This window comes from Podarcis cretensis (assembly GCF_951804945.1).
Source record: "Podarcis cretensis genome assembly, chromosome: 3".
Lineage (NCBI taxonomy): Eukaryota > Metazoa > Chordata > Lepidosauria > Squamata > Lacertidae > Podarcis > Podarcis cretensis.
In genome coordinates this window covers 65920717-65935389 of record NC_137172.1, presented here as the reverse complement: position 1 = coordinate 65935389, position 14673 = coordinate 65920717, and the positions used below count along the sequence as shown (strand labels likewise).

General features: G+C 40.8%; 1 protein-coding gene across 3 annotated transcripts in view; it reads left to right on the top strand.

The window, feature by feature from the left end:
• AKAP7 (A-kinase anchoring protein 7) overlaps window positions 1-14673 on the top strand; it is an 89311-nt gene that overhangs the window by 73129 nt on the left and 1509 nt on the right. The gene's annotated exons all lie outside the window — the stretch shown is intronic.

Genomic DNA, 14673 nt, shown 5'->3' with positions numbered 1-14673 from the left:
GTAGTCCCATAAGGTAGCCACTTAAATATCTTTCTCCTAATTATAGATTAACATTTTTAATGCAAAAAAGACAATGTTAATGTGGAATAAAAGATTGTACAATATATTTCAAATTATTTCACAAGCTTCTGTATAACAGCACACCCATAAGAAACCAGATTGTGAGCATTTTGGCTGGAGTTAAGGGCGGGGGAAGGAGTTGGAGAATGCAAACAGGTTGTCCAGAAGTTCAATGTTTGGGTGTAGGATAACAGCTGGATTGAAGTTAGGTTGGATGGAGAAAGTTGAGAATGGGTTGAGCGTACAAAACATTGGGTTAGATGTAGACATAGTCATGTTTAGAGTTGCACCCACTGAAATAAATGGGGCTCAAGTTAGTCATGACTGACATAAGTTCTGTTGATTTCAGTGGGTCCTCCCTAAGCATGACTAAGTCTGAACCCAAACCTTGACATCACAAAAGAGTAATATGAAGACAAGAATGGGTGACATATCATGTTCTAAGCAAATAGCATATTGTGCAAGAAAATTATCCAGTGGGAATAATTTGGCCAATGAAGAAAATATTCTCCTCAGTGATACCAAGCTGACCTAACAGGCTGTTAGGGTATGATGATGCAGTGGGCAGAGGCTTTGTTGTTGATGCTTATTACCTTATTAGCTCCCTAGGAAAAGGGTAACTGTTCCGAAGGCTGTGTGGTACATGATTACTTACCGTAAATACAATACTTTCACTTCAGAAAGATGTGGATTAAAAGGGATATTTGGTTACATCATTTCTATATTTTACATAATAGGCAGAGCCAGGGAGTAACATTATACTCTTTGTTTTGTGATGAGAAATATAACTTCCAGCTTTTATATCCAGTATATTTCAAAAGGAGCCAGAGACACATTCAAACTCCCCTTCTAGCTGTTCTCTGCCACCCCCATCAGTCATTAAAACTATGTAGTACATGAATACTGTTGAATGCAGTATTTGCAAAATTAAACTTTATCACACAGTTTAGATTGTTAGCTGTATTTATTAGATTTAGAGGAGATGTTGTTGGACTCCCATCTCCCATCAGCTCCACCCATCATGTCAGGGATGAAGGGAGCTGTAGTCCAGCAACGTATGGAAGGATAAAGGTTCCCCACCCCTGGATGATCAGTTCTAGGCCATAATATGTATACAGGAAGAAGGCAAAGTAGGCTCAGACACAGAACAAAGAAGATAGTTGTCTAACTCACTTGTAAAAGTACCACCTCAGACTGCAGGTGGAGGTCCAACATGATTGGATGCTTTCTGCTATATAAAACCTTGCCTATAAAAATCTAGCATGTCAGGTAGAAATCAACTCTTGGTTTACTCATTGGCACATTGTTTTCTGTATACAGGGACTTTTTGAATGGAAGAACATTAAACCATTAAAGCCATCACCTGCAGCCTAAGTAGTACAAGCCAGACACAGGTTTAGCACCTCAACAAGGGTGGTCAATATACAATCACCAGAGTAGACATAAATTAATCAGAAATGACAGCCAGGAAAGTTTCTGGCTTATAGAACTGGCAGGTGGAACAACCAGTGGGCTTTTTGCTTGCCTTTTGCAGCAGCCTCTTGAAAGCAAAGACCAAGAGGTCACAGAACCAAATGAACTATAAAAAGCCGTGCCTTATTCCAGGCCAAATGGCAAAATTGACAACTGAGCCTTGGAATTAACAGTTAGACAGGTTGATGAAAGGCTGAGGAGAAAAGAAGACAGGCAGGTCTTCTTGGAGAGGGGGGAATTTTGGCATGTGGCAGCAAATATTAATTAGCCATGTTATAAAGCATTTGGGAAATGGTACATTAATATAATATAATAAATATGTCTGGACAATTGGATACAATTCTATGGACAATTTTATATGATAAAGCAGTTGCCCATCATGAGGCAATTTACAATAAGGTATGACCCCACCCCCAGGCCAACTCCACACACTCACATCAGATAATGGTCTGCTACAAGGCTAGCGAACACAGTGCCTTCCAGACGTTATGGAACTAACATACCATCAGCCCCAGCAAGCACAACCAATAGCCAGAACCAATAGCCATGTTGGCTAGCAAGACCACTTATGCGGATCCAGTTACATGCTTGCCATGTGCAACAAGTGTGAGTTTCACTTGACCTATGTTGGGAATAATGAAAATACTCTTGAATGGTAAGGCAATTACAGTAGGAGTGTGTGTACTTTTTGCAGGTCCACTTAGCTTCAATTTATTGGCCATCACCAATATGTCCAGGCACTGGTTCAGCTTGTGCATGGCCTCTCCTGAGTCATGTTTAATGGAGAAATAGAGGTGGGGTCATCAGCATACTGTTGACACTGTGCCTCAGATCTCCTGATGATGCTCCAACAGCTTCATACGGATGTTAATTATCATTGGGAATAAAACAGTGTCTTGCAGCACCTTGCAACTGCCAGGGTGTGGACACATATTTCTCCCAGAGCTATTTTCTAAGACCAGTAGGAGCAGAACCACTTACAGAACTGTGTCTCCAACCTCCAGCTCACATTATAGTCCACGAAGATACCATGATCAACGGTAACAAAAGGCACTGATATATTCCAACAGGAGCAACATGGTCACACTCTCCCTGGATCCGCCCAGTCTGCCCAACCCCCACTCCCAATTTACACAAGAAGCAAAGATGAGCAGGTGTCAAGTTGTGGGATGGAGAGCCACAAGCACCTTTCCCACATCCTCAGACCTTCATAACTGGAACTGATCCTGCATAATTTAATAAGAACACCTCCCCAGACACTGGCATCAAGATCAGCATAAAGACAAGCAATTTTGTTCTCACAGTGCCTAGCAAACCTATCACAATAGAACTTTGACAGGTCCAGTACCCCATTAACTGGGACTGGTGCTATAAATACATGAGAGTGAAAGTTAAAGTGTATGCAAGTGTCTGTAAGGAGGAAGGTACAGAGACTTCTGCAAATTTATATCCCTAACGGATCTGAATATGTACTCCATCACAGTGTTCCAGCCATGCAATTTGCCACTGTTCTGGAGTAATCAAGGGGCAAAGTGTACTGGAAGAAATAGCATAGCACAGCTTGGCACACTTCAACTAATCAGCTGGTTCACATGGGAAGGGGGAAATTTAAATGGCCAAATTATGGTGCTGATTTGCATATCTGATGAGACTAGTACCATTGTGGTATGTCATTCTAAGCTTGGCTACATATACTAAGAAAAGTTTCTAGTAGAGGACATTGGGATGGAAAGGGGGTGAGGGAAAGAAATAGAGAAGGAGCACAAGGGAAATGACAGGTAGTTTCTGCAGTGTTAAAGACCAAGTATGACTTAATAAACTTAAGCTAACAGGAGCCAGAACAGTGAGTCCTGTTAGTACAATGGGGCTCTCCTCCACATTGGCTCTGGGGGGTGGGGGGTGGGGAAAATTTCCAAAATGGGGGAAGAGGGGGAGAATGTTCCATCAAGTAAGCAGAAATACTTGCACTCATGAGGCCATTTCCTTAGTGCACGTGCACCTATTATTCTGAACCTGACGTCCGATTTTGTTCTGGTTCAGCCTCAGCATATATACTGCTGTTTGTGAAGACTGTTGAATAACGATTCAGCTTCTGTTGCATTGTGGGGAAATATAAAGGTCTATCCACTGTTGTATTCTTGTTTGACTATGTGTGATGTCACCTGCTAATCAGAGCTCCTCCAGACACCAGTCACAGGAAGTGTGCAGAAAGAGCAGACATTATAACCCAGGAGTGTCACAATGAAGCACCATAGCCATTGCATGCACGCCCAGTTTTCTCCTTGCCTTCTTTTACCTGCAGAAGTGCAGTGCAGGCGGCTATGGCTGCCGCCTGCCCCAGTTCTCCATTTTTCTCTTAATAGCGGGAAAGAGAGAAGGGTCTGGTGGTACCATAACTCAGTGCTGCCTTTTCCTGATTGAGAGGGCATATGCTGGGGAGCTGAGAAAGCCATGGGAGAAGTATGGAGTAAACCAATGGAGGAAGAGGTAGGCAGCAATTTGCTGAAAATGTATGTGCAAGACTGCAGTGTTTTGTTGTATTCCTAACTAACAAAGTGTCATCAGGGAAATGGCTTTTCTTTAGTTTGCCAAGTTTCTGTATTCCATTTAAGTACCCTTGTGAAAAGTGGTGGATAGGAATGTATATCAAAGGCTTTATTGCTAGTAATTTACCATAACAAGTAAATTGTCTCAATGTGGAAATAATTTTTTGTGGTTAGCTATATGTAAGTATAGACTTGTAGTAAGAGTGCTTGTCAGCAGTATGCACACACAAAAACAATTCTTTTTATCTCCTATTCATAAACAAAAACTTTTCATTGCTGTTAAATTATATACAGGTGAAAGAAGGCAATGGAATACAGTGTGATCTTGAAAAGAATCTGTAGTAAAACTGGTGCTTTTGAACTTATTCATAACCAACCTGGAGTCACAGGTGAACACTCAGGTAGCAAAATTAGAATATGTCAACCAGTTATACAGCATGGTAAGAACCTAAGTCGACATACAGAATGTGAAAAAGAATTTCTTTGAACTGGTTGACAAGGCTATAGAAATGTAGACTATATTCAATATATTCTATTAATATATTCAATATTCAGAAAGTGATGCATGTTGGGGTAAAAATATATATATCTTACCTTCACAATATATACAGATGAGATCTCCACTGAAAACATCTGCTTAATATACCACAACAAGGAGGCAGGGGAGGAAGCAATAAACAGTCAATGGCAAATACAATACCCTTATGTATATCTAATGAGACAGACCTTTTCAGTGGTGGCCCACTGCCTGTAGAATTCCATCTCCACTGAGGTCCACATGCACTCTTAATTATATTATTTTATGAAATAGGTTAAGATACATCTCTTCCAGCAGGCTTTTGAATAAAGGTTAGGGTGAAGAATTGTTAGTTGATATCCCACAGTTGGATTTGTATGGAAGTGAGAAGTGGTAATGCAGCCTTTCCTGCTGTGTCTTAGAGTTGTGCAGTTATTTTTATTATATATGTTGTTGTTGTTTAGTCGTTTAGTCGTGTCCGACTCTTCGTGACCCCATGGACCAGAGAACGCCAGGCACTCCTGTCCTCCACTGCCCCCCGCAGCTTGGTCAAACTCATGCTGGTAACCTCGAAAACACTATCCAACCATCTCGTCCTCTGTCGCCCCCTTCTCCTTGTGCCCTCCATCTTTCCCAACATCAGGGTCTTCTCCAGGGAGTCTTCTCTTCTCATGAGGTGGCCAAAGTACTGGAGCCTCAGCTTCACAATCTGTCCTTCCAGTGAGCACTCAGGGCTGATTTCCTTCAGAATGGAGAGGTTTGATCTTCTTGCAGTCCATGGGACTCTCAAGAGTCTCCTCCAGCACCATAATTCAAAAGCATCAATTCTTCGGCGATCAGCCTTCTTTATGGTCCAGCTCTCACTTCCATACATCACTACTGGGAAAACCATAGCTTTAACTATACGGACCTTTGTTGGCAAGGTGATGTCTCTACTTCTCAAGATGCTGTCTAGGCCTGTCATTGCCCTTCTCCCAAGAAGCAGGCGTCTTTTAATTTCGTGGCTGCTGTCACCATCTGCAGTGATCATGGAGCCCAAGAAAGTAAAATCTCTCACTGCCTCCATTTCTTCCCCTTCTATTTGCCAGGAGGTGATGGGACCAGTAGCCATGATCTTCGTTTTTTTGATGTTGAGCTTCAGACCATATTTTGCACTCTCCTCTTTCACCCTCAATAAAAGGTTCTTTAATTCCTCCTCACTTTCTGCCATCAAGGTTGTGTCATCTGCATATCTGAGGTTGTTGATATTTCTTCCGGCAATCTTAATTCCGGCTAGGGATTCATCCAGCCCAGCCTTTCGCATGATGAATTCTGCATATAAGTTAAATAAGCAGGGAGACAAAATGCAGCCTTGTCGTACTCCTTTCCCAATTTTGAACCAGTCAGTTGTTCCATATCCAGTTCTAACTGTAGCTTCTTGTCCCACATAGAGATTTCTCAGGAGACAGATGAGGTGATCAGGCACTCCCATTTCTTTAAGAACTTGCCATAGTTTGCCATGGTCGACACAGTCAAAGGCTTTTGCATAGTCAATGAAGCAGAAGTAAATGTCTTTCTGGAACTCTCTAGCTTTCTCCATAATCCAGCGCATGTTTGCAATTTGGTCTCTGGTTCCTCTGCCTCTTCTAAATCCAGCTTGCACTTCTGGGAGTTCTCGGTCCACATACTGCTTGAGCCTTCCTTGTAGAATTTTAAGCATAACCTTGCTAGCGTGAGAAATTAGTGCAATTGTGCGATAGTTGGAGCATTCTTTGGCACTGCCCTTCTTTGGGATTGGGATGTAGACTGATCTTCTCCAATCTTCTGGCCACTGCTGAGTTTTCCAAACTTGCTGGCATATTGAGTGTAGCACCTTAACAGCATCATCTTTTAAAATTTTAAATAGTTCAGCTGGAATACCATCACTTCCACTGGCCTTGTTATTTGCAGTGCTTTCTAAGGCCCATTTGACTTCACTCTCCAGGATGTCTGGCTCAAGGTCAGCAACCACACTACCTGGGGTATATGAGACATCCGTTTCTTTCTGGTATAATTCCTCTGTGTATTCTTGCCACCTCTTCTTGATGTCTTCTGCTTCTGTTAGGTCCTTTCCACTTTTGTCCTTTATTATGGAAATCTTTGTACGAAATGTTCCTTTCATATCTCCAATTTTCTTGAACAGATCTCTGGTTCTTCCCATTCTATTGCTTTCCTCTATTTCTTTGCATTGCTCGTTTAAGAAGGTCTTCTTGTCTCTCCTTGCTATTCTTTGGAAATCTGCATTCAATTTCCTGTATGTTTCACGATCTCCCTTGCATTTTGCTTGCCTTCTCTCCCCTGCTATTTGTAAGGCCTCATTGGACAGCCACTTTGCTTTCTTGCATTTCCTTTTCATTGGGATGGTTTTCGTTGCTGCCTCCTGTATAATGTTACGAGCCTCCATCCATAGTTCTTCAGGCACTCTGTCCACCAAATCTAAATCCTTAAACCTGTTCCTCACTTCCACTGTGTACTCATAAGGGATTTGACTTAGATTGTATCTTACCGGCCCAGTGGTTTTTCCTACTTTCTTCAGTTTAAGCTTGAATTTTGCTATAAGAAGCTGATGATCTGAGCCACAGTCAGCTCCAGGTCTTGTTTTTGCTGACTGTATAGAGCTTCTCCATCTTTGGCTGCAGAGAATATAATCAATCTGATTTCGATGCTGCCCATCTGGTGATGTCCATGTGTAGAGTCGTCTCTTATGTTGTTGGAAAAGCGTGTTTGTGATGACCAGCTTGTTCTCTTGACAGAACTCTATTAGCCTTTGCCCTGCTTCGTTTTGATCTCCAAGGCCAAACTTGCCAGTTGTTCCTTTTATCTCTTGACTCCCTACTTTAGCATTCCAATCCCCTATAATGAGAAGAACATCCTTCTTTGGTGTCACTTCTATAAGGTCTTGTAAGTCTTCATAGAATTGGTCAATTTCAGTTTCTTCAGCACCAGTAGTTGGTGCATAAACTTGGATTACTGTGATGTTAAAAGGTCTGCCTTGGATTCGTATCGAGATCATTCTATCATTTTTGAGATTGCATCCCAGTACAGCTTTTGCCACTCTTTTGTTGACTATGAGGGCCACTCCATTTCTTTTACGGGTTTCTTGCCCACAGTAGTAGATCTGATGGTCATCCGAACTGAATTCACCCATTCCCGTCCATTTTAGTTCACTGATGCCCAGGATGTCAATATTTATTCTTGCCATCTCATTTTTGACCACCTCCAACTTACCCATGTTCATGGTTCTTACATTCCAAGTTCCTATGCAATATTTTTCTTTACAGCATTGGACTTTCCTTTCGCTTCCAGGCATATCCGCAACTGAGCGTCCTTTCGGCTTTGGCCCAGCCGCTTCATCAGCTCTGGATCTACTTGTACTTGCCCTCCGCTCTTCCCCAGTAGCATGTTGGACGCCTTCCGACCTGAGGGGCTCATCTTCCAGCGTCATAACTTTTATATGCCTGTTGTCTTTGTCCATGGAGTTTTCTTGGCAGGGATACTGGAGTGGCTTGCCAGTTCCTCCTCCAGGTGGATCACGTTTGGTCAAAACTCTCCACTATGACCTGTTCATCTTGGGTGCCCTGCTCGGCATAGTTCATAGCTTCTCTGAGTTCTTCAAGCCCCTTCGCCACGGCAAGGCAGTGATCCATGAAGGGGATTATATATGAGTTGTATTTAATTGTATTGTTTTTATGACTTTTACTGATATACACCAACCTTGAGCCTCATCAATGAAGGGTGGTATGAAAATGTAAGATAAACATACAAGTAGACAAGAAGTTGTTGGGGCTTTGTAACTGTGGGAGAGTTATAACTGAATACAACTATGAATTGTGTAGGAAGAATAATCAAGCAACACTATTGCCACTCCTTAGAAAGCATCAGAATTGATTATTAGTATGTTCAGTATTGTGAGGGCCAATACAATAAATGCCTTTTAAAAAGGATTAGCAAGTTCAGGGACAATAGGCCTGTCATGGTTGTGAGACATGATAGTCAACAATGGGTCTTCTGTATAAGTCTTCACCAACCTGGTGCCTCCATGTAGCTAGCTGGAGCTAATGGTAATAGTAGTCCAAAACGTCTGGCTGGCAAAGGGCTGCTCTACGTTCAGTCACAGTTTGGAGTATATGGCCATGGGGGAGAGAAACAACAGTACATGACTATCTCCATCATGCTACGAGTGTCCAGTTAGATGGACCTTTGGTCTGGTCCAGTCATGTAGCTTTTCTTATACTGACTCTTGGCATGCGTTTTGCAGTAGTGTTTCCTTTAATGCTAGAAACTGGAGATCTTTATGGCCAAAGGTGACAAACTGTTGAAGGTGGACAGTAGATGGAGTGTGGCAGTGCCATTTTGTATGCTAATATAGCTTGAGAAAATAGAAGAGAAAGAAAAGTGCAGAGAGAAAAAGGGAGTATTCCAACCGTTATGGTATATAGAATTCTTTAAATCCTACTATGTTGCTTTTTTATTGTCTATTTAAAACATTTAACCAGTTTATGATTTATAAGCATTTCAAGGCCATTATATGAGAGTGATGTGTTGCTGGTTTTTTAAACTGCTATGGAAGTGTCCCCCCCCCCCGCCTCAGTTATTGTAACGCTCAAGGTTTTCATTCATTGTTTCCCCTTATCACTGTATACAAAAGGCCATTCCACTCAATTAGATAGAAAAGGAAAATAGGCTCTTTGCATACATATTTTCTGGGCAAGAATCCTCTTTGTGGGAACATCTATTTCCAAGGCTGTTTGAGATATAATAGGTTTGCAAATTTTGTCTGTTTAATATCCCACCCTAGGACTGTTTCTTCACTAGGTGATCAAGACTAGTGTAAGAACGAGGACATAGCTAGAGTAATCTTATTATTACTATTCACTTATAATGCACTTAAAACTTTCTAGATGCTGTGCAGAGATGGCAAGATAAAGATTGTACCTGCCTCCAGACTTACCATCAAATAGATATGATACAAAAGGGAAAAGGAATGGGGAGGAAAGATAAAAGCAAGCAAATTCAAACACCAGTTCTCACAGTTATATAACCTCAACAGTATCACCTGGTCTGGACATGTGGGCCTTTCTTACTGTAAAAATGCACACAACACATCAGCCCTTGATCTGCTGGCTGATGGATGGAGCCAAACTGTACTTTCAGTTCTGCAGTCTCAGGGCAACTAGGCCTAGAGAGAGAGAAGCTGAGGTGGCAACAGTCTGAAACACACTTTCTTTGTGATAACCCATGTTTTTCTCTGTGGGATTTATAGGACTGCACTCCATATGACTGAACACAAAGGAATATGGAGTTCCAGTACTATTAATGGATGTTTAGAAGCTGGATTGTCAACAGGTGCAGGTTTCCTCATCCCTCTAGGGCAGGAGTGGTTGACCTGTAGCCCTTCAGATGCTGCAAGACTCCAATTCCCATCAGCCCCAGCCAGCATGGCCAGTGGCCAGGGAGATGGCAGTTGTAGTGCAGCAACCTCTGCCCTAGGAAAAGCTTATGTCAATTGAAATTCCCTTTACCAAATTGCTATACAGGAAGGAGCCCTCTCTCTTTTGTTCCTGGTTATCAAGACTAAACACTGATGTTGAAATCAAGTAAAATTCTGGCCAGGAAGTAAAAATGATGTTTTAATGGATGTTGCTTCCCTTCTAATGCAGTGAGAAGTTTCACTTTTGCGTCATCAACTGCACTGTTATTCATATGACTCCTTCCTCCATGCCTGGAGCTGGCAAATGGTTGATGTTTATTGGGAGAAAGTTTTTTTAGTTCCGTCACAAATTAAAAAGAATCCACACGCGCACACAGTTGTGGCACATGAGGTGGGGCACTGCTGCTGCGCTGTCCTCCTACCCAGTGCATCTGAGCTCCTCACTACCTCAACCCAGGGCTTCCCCTACCTGCACTGTCACACTGCCCCACTCCATCCCAATTCCAGCAAACAGAAGCACCAGCACAGCCAAGAGCATAGCACATTGTCATCCCACCTCCTGCACAGTGACTGATCATGTGGATCCTCTGCATTTTAATGCCATAGTCTCTCCAATATGCTGTTTGTATTAGAAGTTAGCACCGGGGGGGGGGGGGGGGGGGGATCTCATTCTGACCAGTCACTAACGAAAGATGCTTGCCATACTCATTTTAGGTTCAGGCTGCTATTTTCATCTGATAAAGAAGAGAATTCTGGATCGGCGGGGCTCTAAACACATGTTCTTGGTAGTACATTACCAATTATTTGTGTTGCATTTACAAATTTAAATAGGGAGACTCTTCTGTCAGTGTGGCTATTTGCTCTGCTTAAATATCAGCAGAGTTGCAAGTCAAAGAAAGAACGATCACCAAGCTCATTTCTCCAGTTCATTGTTGTAATTCATTCCTTGCTTGGAGTTTTATTATATTTGCTTCCTCATATTGTGCTGAACTCCTCTGCAAAGGATGTAGATTCAAGCCAACTTGGTGAAAAGGCATTAGAGGGCTCAAACAAACAGGAAATTTGGAGTTTTATGAATCAAATCATGATTGAGTTTTTGTGGTATGCTTTCTCCTAAGTCCAGCTGCCATTGTCTTTTCATGGGGAGATAGTCTTCATCAGATCATAGTACTCTTTTTTTTCTTTTCTTTTCAGATGGTCACATGTACTTTGTATGTTTGTTTGGATTGTAGGAAACCCATTTTGAACCTTTGGCTAACATGGCGAATAGAACAATATGCTGATATACAGTAAAATATCAAGAAAACTCATGTTGTTTTTCTTACCTTGGGGTCAATTTACACACAAATTACATGCTCTACTACATAAAGTTGGTTCAGGTAGGTAGCTGTGTTGGTCTGATACAGTCAAAATAAATGAAAACAGTTACAAACTTGTCCAGCAGCACCTTAAAGACCAATTAAGTTTGTTCTGGGTATAAGCTTTCGAGAAGAAGTGTGCATGCACACGAAAGCTTATACCCAGAACAAACTTAGTTGGTCTCTAAGGTGCTACTGGACAATTTATTAATTTTAATTTCTTTATTTCGACCACATAAAGTTGAGTACAGGAGGCTGCATGCCTCGCTTACTGCACACAGAAGGCTTTGTATGATGTTCCTGTCAACATGGCCAGCTTCCTCTAAAAAAGGGATAGATTGCATTGGCAGAATGTGTATCTAAAGGACTGTGGGCTCACTAATGCTATGTCTATGTGACAATTGTTAAATTTCCCATTGTTATCTGTTTCATTGCGTAGAGCAATTCATATAATTACTGCACACCCATCATGGACATAGACTACTTCTGTTCCTGTCTGATCAGATTTAAAATGAACAAATAAACGAAAAGCTATCATAGAATTTTAGAATTGCTTGTGAATGTACCCTTTTAAATTTCTAACTTCACTACAACAAAACCTGGCAATGACAAGATGCTGGACTAGAGTGCATATGCCACTTTAATATATATTCTAGTAAAATAAGATGAAAATTTGCTGGTGCAGACATGCTCCTAATGAAGGAAAAAATGGGAGGGGAGAATGATAGTAAATTAAGCTGACTTTTTGATGTTTCACAAAACAGCATAGCTGAGCTTACTGCTCTAGGATAGCAATGTTTTAACAGCAAGACTCTTCTTCGAAATGTTGACAGACTACAGGCTACATACAGTATGTCTTGTCCTCTCTTGTTTTGAACTTTACAATTCTGTGGTATCATGTGCCCTGGGGTGTATATTGTTGTATCATAATGAGATAGCTTTATGTGGCTTTTGCACACAAAGACACAAAGAACACACAATGACTAGGAGAAGATGCTGTTGCAAAGGTCGCTCTGGCTTGCCATGCTTAGTTTGAACTGGAGTAAAGTTTCAAACTTGAGCAAAGTTTTAGATTCTACTGTTTCTATGGAGCAGGATGGATTGTCAGTTCTTAATAGGCACCAGGGAAAAATGTTCCTCTATATACAGGCCTTTGTCTGATTAAGCAATCTATGGCCTTTTAAACTGAGAGCGGTATTGTTTTTGTGATTATATTATCTAGTTAGGGAAGTATAGAAATTTAATAATGATGAATAAATGATCCTGCTCCTGCAGCTGTTATAGAGCTTGCTGGAAAAAATTGGGCGAAGACTCTTGATGAATTTTCTGGCTTTGTCCAAGAGCTTCACTTTTAAGAAACTGTTTTTGTAATAAAGAGGGTGTATACATTAGATATTTGATATGAGTTCTTTGAATAAATGTATGAAGCAGCTGCATGGCTTTTTATGTATTATTATTTGCTGCTAATTGTCTGTGTGCACCTGTATGCATACTTAACACATTAAAAGGCTGCTAAATGAATACATAAACAAAACAAGCCAGAAAACAATTCATGTTTTTGAATAATCCCAAGAAATTATGCTAAAAGCTAAGTAATTAATAATAATAATAATAATAATAATAATAATAATAATAATATGCATCTCTTTAAATCTGTCCAGCTAAAAGGCATCCATCTTGTTGCCTTTCAAACAATATAAAAATTTTATTTTGCCTAATAATAAGCACCTTGATTTTTGTGGTAAAAACATGCATATTATGTTTACCAACCAGAAGCATAATGTTGGAATTGAGTGAATGCATATTAAGTTGGGACCTGCTTGCTACTAACTTGGCTTATATTGCCGTCGTTTTAAAGAACTGTGGCAAACACTCCAAAGCTAATGATATATCAGAAAACCAGTACCCTTAGAGCCTTGTTCATACATTAAAACTTATGTTTACAGTTGATAACCTTTCCATGTATTAACCATGGAATCTGGCATTCAACAACTTGTGTGGGGCAAGTGCCAGCTCTGGCAAAATTAACTGTTATTCACAAACTCATGCCGTACTGTCCTCATCTTGCTCTACCAGTACCCATTTCTCTTGCTGCGGCATCACTTTACTATTGATAGTTGCTCTGTCTAATCAGAGGAATATAGCACACTCTCCAGTGGCTGTACATGAACTTCTTGGGGTGTATTTTAACAATGTCCTTGTATTCACAGAAGGGTCTTTGATCCAGCTCCAGGTGTAAAGATAGGAAAGAGGAGAGCTATTTCATTGATTCCCCTTTCTCCAACAGTTCTTGGAACTCATATATCTCAGCTCTGCTCCAGAGGGTAGAGGGACCCTGTAGAACAGCATAGCAGGCAGCATGTGAGGCTGCACAAAGGAGAAAAGGGGGAATGTGTGAAAATTGGCTCTATTCCCTGTTCTGATCATGGAAGCCTCTGCAGGATCCAAGAGCCTTTCATGAATGGAAGGACAGCATTGGCTATAACCCCTTGTAAGGACAGTAGAAACCAAAGTGTAGGTGACACAAGAAAGCTGTTTTAGGGAACACTAGAGAATTGAAACCTAGGGAAGCAGTCATTTTGAGTTCAGATTGTTGTAATAAGAAATGCACAATGGAAGCAAAGTTTGTTCTGTTCTTTAGTCTTTTGTAGCATCCTTTTATATACCTTGCAGTTGCCATATTACCCTGTTTCCTCTGTCTCACTCCAGGGTTTAGAGAGGCAGTCAGTGGTCCTCCACAATAGATGCATTTAGCTGAGATTTTGAACCCATTAGCAATACAGCAATCAAAAAGCAAAACAAATGTCCCCTTTTAAAATGAAAAACATAAATACACAGACGGTATTGTTAGTTTCATAGCCAAGTTTGAATTCACCGTGCTCAACAGACTTCTCAATTTTTTAATTTGTAAGATACAGTTTGGTGAGAAAATAAATATTGGAAAGTAGCTAATAGGGTGTTTTATGTATTATGTCATTTATTTATGGATTTAATATGAAAGAAATATAAATATCTGATAAGAGCTCTGGGATTTTTAGTTGCCAGTTCAGTTTATATATTATTTGTAGAAATGTATTCACACTAGAACATTAACAGATTTTGCTGGTTGTGGATTTTTAAAACTATTTATTATAGTTTCTTTATGGGGTACTGATCAGGGCCACACCCTCTTACCTTCAGCAATAGTGCAGCATCAACTGTTCCCAGATTATTCACCACACCAAGATTTATAGTTTTATGTGCTGCTGTTTCAAAGTGATTGTCAAGGAG